The sequence below is a fragment of the Saccostrea echinata genome, unplaced genomic scaffold (assembly GCF_033153115.1).
Source record: "Saccostrea echinata isolate AGI-Se365-2 ecotype Australia unplaced genomic scaffold, CSIRO_AGI_Sech_v1 ptg000051l, whole genome shotgun sequence".
Taxonomy (NCBI): domain Eukaryota; kingdom Metazoa; phylum Mollusca; class Bivalvia; order Ostreida; family Ostreidae; genus Saccostrea; species Saccostrea echinata.
Genome location: NW_026889800.1, coordinates 6,572,065 through 6,579,206, shown reverse-complemented (window position 1 = coordinate 6,579,206; position 7,142 = coordinate 6,572,065).

Genomic DNA, 7,142 nt, shown 5'->3' with positions numbered 1-7,142 from the left:
AATTTCACAAGTTGACTTTTTGGTATATTTTGATAGCCTGACTCTTTCTGAATGCAAAAATACATATAACTTTTAAAAATATCTCACTTTTTCAATATTTTATGAGCATTTTAGTAAATCGCCTCAAAATAACGTTGACGTTACTCACTGAAAATGTAATGACGTCGCGTGCGTCAAATTCAGTTTCCAAACATTCTTAAAATTATTTAAATAACTTTAATCGTTTTGACACAAATAAACTTGAAAAAAAAATTGATTTCTTCTTCCAAGCTTCTAGTATGTAATTTTTCTTAAGGAAAGTTATCTTTATAGTTCATACTATTTTAGAGACAGATTCAGTGATATCGTAAAGGAGGGGGGTGGGGTGGCCATGACAGGATCTAGGAACGGTTTATATTCATTTGAAAAAATAATATTTGTACAATTCCACTATTTCAGCACAAGATATTTTTTTTATATTTAATACTCTAGCCAAATTTATACAATATATAAAGCACTTGTAAATTAAAAACATTAAAAAAAAAAACTTCACAGGTGTCCAATAGAGAAAGGATAGATCCAACAAATATTTACGTGCATGTAGAATACCTTTTAATAATAAGTCTAATTCATATGAGTCAAATTTAAGTATCTGCAAATTGCTCAGAAAACAAATACACAGTATTTTTAGTCATGCATAGTATATAGACATCGCTATAAATCGCTGTACCCAACAATGTGTTCAATGTCGCGATTAGATTAATTATGCGATATCAGAAAAAATGCTTATTAATAAACAGAATTATGAATAAATACATGTACTAAATAGTAATAATATTATTTATTACAAATTTCAGCATCAATTTTCAAATATTTTTTTTTATTTCACCTGAAAATCCAATTTTATTTCTTGTTCACGATACGCAGTCGACAAAAATTACTTCCGTGTTTACAACACCGCGACTTTGACGTCGTTTTCTGAGCATTATGACGTCAAAAGATAAGGGCCCTTTTCTCATGACGGCAGTCATATATTTTAAACTTTACGAATATAAAGAATTACGCTTACAACGATTCAGCAAAATGGTCCGTCCCTGGCACTTCGTTATAAGCGTGTTTTACTATATATCATTGTACAATCATGCAGGGTTCAAAATTAAGTGGAAATTCTTGCTAAATGCCATTTTGCTAAAAGTCAATTTCGATTCTTTCTTTAGTTAATAATTAGTTAGCTCATACCACTATAATTGTTTTTGATGTAAATTTATAACATAATTCATACCTTTTGTTAAGGAGGGATTCTTGTCTGGTTTCTGACTAGATGAAGTCGCCCGCGTGGCGCAGTGGTAGAGCGTCCGCTCTAGAGTCGCGGAGTAAGGTTGCGGGTTAGAATCCCACTGTGGGACGTGGAGGGGTGAGACTGTATAAACAGAGGTCCCTTGTCACAGAAGATGCTGGCACAAAAAAGATTCCTCACTGCTCAATGGCCCTAAGTGCCGAGTATAGGTCAAAATTTGCAGCTCTCCACCAGCAAGTGGTGGCGTCTCCATATGAGTGAAAAATTCTCGAGAGGGACGTTAAACATTACACAAACAAACAAACAAGACTAGATGAAATATTCAAAGTATATTTACTTTACTCTTATATTTTAAGATGTAAGGGATTTAAAAGATCATATTTTTCTTTCCTCAACATAATTGTACAACTTTAAATAGAAATAGTAAACTGAGTTTGAAATCTAGTACTGTAGGGACTATATTTTTGGCGGAATGGCGGCGTATGAAAATATCTCCTTTTCTGCTTCTCAAAATTGCTATAGAACAATGAATTTAGTTAAAATTTTTAAACAATGAAAGATTTTAAGAAAATTTCAAATGTAAGTAAAATTAATAATAATGGACTGAAGTTTTAAAATATATCAAATAAATATGATTTTCCAAACAAACTTCAATTTTGTTTACTTTTGAAAGCTTCCAATCTAAAAACAGATTTCGGCAAAAAAAAAAAAAAACAAAAACAAAAAAAAAAACAAAAAAAGCAACAAAAAAAAACGCATAAAAGGATTTTTCTCTATTAGTAAACGGTCAAAACTTTTTGTTTTTGTTTTTTTTTTTTTTGGTATCAATTTGTATCTTTATATGACTACTTTACCATATGTGAAAATAAGAAAAATTTAAATATACAAAGCATATAAAAATAACTAATATATCATAAAAATCTGAGAAAAATAGAGGGAAATCGGATTAGCCAATATCTTTTATAGTTAAATTATTCATGTCAATTTGGTAGTATCATCTGATAGACCCTTTATGGTAATATCTTTTTATGCAAAAAGAAAAAAAAAACATTTAATCTTTTGAAATAAAAGTAGGCATCGCACGATTGGCAACAGTAATATTTTACTCTTAGGGTCAAGGAAAAAGAAAATGACCTTGACCTGACCTTGCTTTAAAAATAAAACGGTCAAATTTAATCTAATTGGTACCATCACTTAATGGAAATGTCTTCTTCAATTTATGAAAATTTCATTAATTTTTAAATACAAGAAATATGAGAAGAATCCCTCCTTAAATATTCTTGAGTTGTCATTAACTGCTGTTTGTCTATTTGAAATTGCTTTCCATATGACAGGTGTTTTCATGAAATCCCGATCTGGCCTAATTGACTTTAAAATTCTCAATTCTTTGGACCCCAGCACTCTTACCTAAAGTACCAGCTAAAGAAAAAGAGCCTTATATACTGCAGTAATTTTTACACTGGACTCAAGCTTGAATAGATAAGATATGTTTTATTACTAATTCAGTGCCCAAATGAGCATAAAGGGAACATACGGTAACCATTTTTTAAAAATTACAGAAAATTGCTCTCCTGTTGTGGAAAAAGCACACACTGTCAGTTACTTTTGTCAATACAGAGTGTTTTGCAAGAACAATATGTCTGTCTACACAGGTGACAAATGATTACACTGAACAGTGACTAAGTGAACAGCTTATATAGGGGCCCTCAGATATAGTGACTGAATAAAAGAATATGGTGGACAAATTCCTTTCATGAATTGTGTTTAGCTTCAAGAAGAAGTCAAAAATGCGAGAAGTTTATAGGCAAGACATGGCACACAACAGACAGACAGCTAGACAGACGGACACTTTTCAATCACAAAAGCTCACTTTAACCTTTGGCTCAGGTGAGCTATACATAAACATGTCTGTTAAAGGGTTTTATTGTTGTTTGGATGAAAGGAATGTGGCTCAACATTATTTTTCTACAGGGAGATATCAAATTTAGCTTATACTAAACGAGTTAACAAAATTTTAGTGAAAACCCTGGTGTTCCAATATATTCCAATGTAAAGTTTTGATTTCTTATGGTGGCCCCTACCCTTGGCACCATGTTTTGAACCAGAAGTCTCTGACAAGACTGTAGCTCTACTGGTTTGAACTTATAACAAAGGAAGAAAAAAGTTGCACTTGGGCTTGAAACTTTGCACAGCAATAAATAGAATTATGATCCTTGGTTAAGTCTCTTTTTGTGGCAAGATTTATTGCAATCAGACTAAAACTGTAGGAGGAGTAGCCTTTTACAACAATTTTACATAAATTTTAGTAACCATGGCAACATCATTCATCAAAATAAAAAAAATGATAAAGACATTCATGTATCTCAGTGTTATTTGCGTGCGAAAGTTATTTTTAAATCAGACCGAAACTGTAGGAAGAGGAGTGTTTTAAAGTATTTCACAGAAATTTCTATTTTTTAGTAAAATAGCAACACCATTCATTGAAATCAAAACATGATACACAGAATAACGTATCTTAGTGTTGTCTACTTATTGCAAAGTTATATTAAATCAGACCAAAACTGTAGGAGGAATAGCATTTTGAAAGTGCTTCACACATATTTCTATTTTTTTAGCAATCATGGCAACATTTTTCACCAAAATCGAAAACCGATATACAGTGTTCTGTATCTTACCCTAGCCTACTTGTGTGCCAAGTTATATTGAAATCAGACCAAAACTGCAGAAGGACTGTAAGGTTTTGAAAGAATTTCACAGAAATTTCCATTTTATTTCCATTTTAAGTAACCATGGCAACACTATTCATCAAAATCGAAAAACCTATAAACAGAGTTATGTGTCTTAGCCTAGTCTACTTGTGTGCCACATTATATTGAAATCATACCAAAACTGTAGGAAAAGCGGCGTTTTGAAAGTATTTTATAGAAAGTTCTATTTTTAGTAACTATGGCAGCATCGTTCATCGAAATCAAAAACTGATAAATAGAATTATGTTTCTTTGTGTAGTCTACTTGTGTGCCACGATATGCTGAAATCATACCAAAACTGTAGGAGTGGAATTTTTGAAGTATTACATGGAAATTTCTATTTTTAGTAACCATGGCAACATTGTTCACCAAAATCAAAAATCAATACACAGAATTTTGTATCATAGTGTATATAGTCTATCTATGTGCCAATTTATATTGATATCATACCAGACTGTAGGAGGAGTAGCATTTTGAAAGTATTTCACAGAAATTTCAATTTTTTAGTAACCATGGCAATACCGTTCAAGGAAATGAAAAACTGATACATGTAAACAGAATTATGTATACCTTACTGTAGTCTACTTGCGTGCCAAGTTATATTGAAATCAGACCAAAACTGTAGGAGCAGTAGCATTTTGAAAAAAAAATTGTTTACAGACAGATGGAGAAACAGTCAGTAGAGCTAAAAAATTAGGATTTACACTACCTCAAAAAGATTTCACATACATGTAACTTTCTCCGTTTCTTGTCCAGTGGTTTTTGAAAAGAAAATCTTTTAATTGTTCCCTCTTATTTTTTTGCCTTTTCTTGATTATCTCCCCTTGTATGGAAACTTTGCCCTTCATTTGAACAATTTAAAATTCCCTTTACATAAGGATGCTTTGTGTCAACTTTCATTGAAATTGGCCCTATATTTCTTGATAAAAAATCAAATGTGAAATGTTTGCAGATGGATACTGGACAGACAGACAGACTAAACAGACAATGGGTGACCAGAAAAGATCCCTTTAGCTTTCAGTTCAGGTGAACTAAAAAACAGATGTCAAGTTAAACTAATCTGCAATATTCAGGTACAAATGGTTGCAAAAATGTAATATGAAGTAGCTAATTTTATGGTTAATTTTAATATCTGTTCAAACTTACCTCTTTTTTTCTCATGTTTGACCAATTGCTTCCTGGTTTGATTAGCCATTTTTTTCTTCAAGACACTTTTCAATGAAAAAAATTTAATAAATCAACAATCAGAAATATACATGAATACATACACGTAGTTTCATCATTATTATCCGGTCCTCACATTGCTATCATATTATTGGTATAATTCAAGTGAACACAAATCTAATCAATTTAAATCTTTTCAAGGTTATTTTTTTTATTCGATGGGGATGGGGTTTATTTAAACCATTCTCCATTCTAAAAATAAAATCTGGCAGAGAGGTCAACAATTATTATCCAATGCAAGGTTGATGCAGTGCATGTAGTTACTAGGCAGGTGCCTTGGGAAAGGGTATAGCTGTTGCATTCTTCTCAAAAACATGAAGAAATACTGAAATGTGTAATTTATGTTAAAGGAAAATACACCGTTTTCCAGAGATGTTGATGTTGGTGAACTTGCTAGAAAAACCTGAAATCTTTATCATACAATTGTAACAGGAAAGAGGAAAATGTAAATGATCAGACCAGAATTTGAACCTGGGCCCCCCTGAATCACTAGAGAGGTGCTCTACCAACTGAGCCATATCTTGTCAATGGTAATTAACCAAGCTGCCAAGCCCCTACATTCCTCTCTCCTTAAAGATCTTCACTCCCACAGACACTTACCTAGGTTCTTTCCTGGCAGGTCTTTCAACTGTCACATCCAGGGCATGGTCACAGGAAAAAAGAAAATATGATGGATAAGATCTGGATTAAAACCTGTGCTCCCTGAATCATTAGTAAGGTGCTCTACCAGCTGAGCTATCTAGCTACTGTAACAGTACACAAAAACTGGACATTCATATCAACAAGCAGTTATTTTACAGTTCTGATAAACAACAGTCGAGATTAAAGTTGGAATTACCAACTTTAAAGTTGGAAAAGCCAAGATTAAAGTTGGAATTACCAACTTTAATTTGGAAAAGCCAAGATTGAAGTTGGAAAAGCCATGGCCAAGATTGGAGTTAAAGTCACCATAGAGAATGCCTTCAAATAATTTTACTTCGAAAACATCCGAAACTTCTTTCCAATGCCGATTTGAATTTTGAAACACTTTTTCTCTCCAATATATCTAATAATTTGGTAGAAAACTTTCCCTAGTCCGGATCAATTAAGCAAAAATACAGTATATATAGCGTTACATTCTGTATCGAAATCAACAAAAATGTAAAGAATCATATTGTAAATGAAAAATAGAAAAATATAATTCATGATACATATAACAAGCGTACAGCCCAGGGAAGGAGGTATAAAACTGGAGGGGGGACTCTAGTGACTGATCACCTGTGGCAAGAATTTTTGTTCTTTTATGGTTGTCAGCAATCCATACTTTGTTATTATACCCCCCTCCCGCTTGAAAAGCGGGGATGTATAGTGATAGGGGTGAATATGGAACGCCATCACTGCCTTATAGGCTAAAACTATACATTCATTATGTCAACTTATCATTACATGATGTGAACATACCTTTACGTGATGTCAAATTTTTATGAAGTGAGGTAAAAATATCTTAACATTATGTCAATACTATATTACACGAAGTAAATATATTCTTCCATTATGTCAACACTTTATAACTTGATACCAGAAGTTCATTATGTGAAGTGAAAATATTTTTACACTGTGTCAAAACTTTATTACGTGAAATGAATGTTTCTTTACATCATTTCATTTCTTATTGTGTGATGTCAAAACTGCATTGTGTAAAGTAAAAATATCTTTACATAATTACATTGTATATTCTGTAATTAAGCTTAGCATTACGTTAGGTCAAAAGTCCATTTCTTGATGTGAGTGTATCTTTACATTATATCAAAGCATTATAACATGATGTGAATGTATCTTTATATTACGCCAAAAGCATGATGATGTGAGGTGAATATATCTTAACGTTATGTCAATACTTTATTACGTTGTGTGAA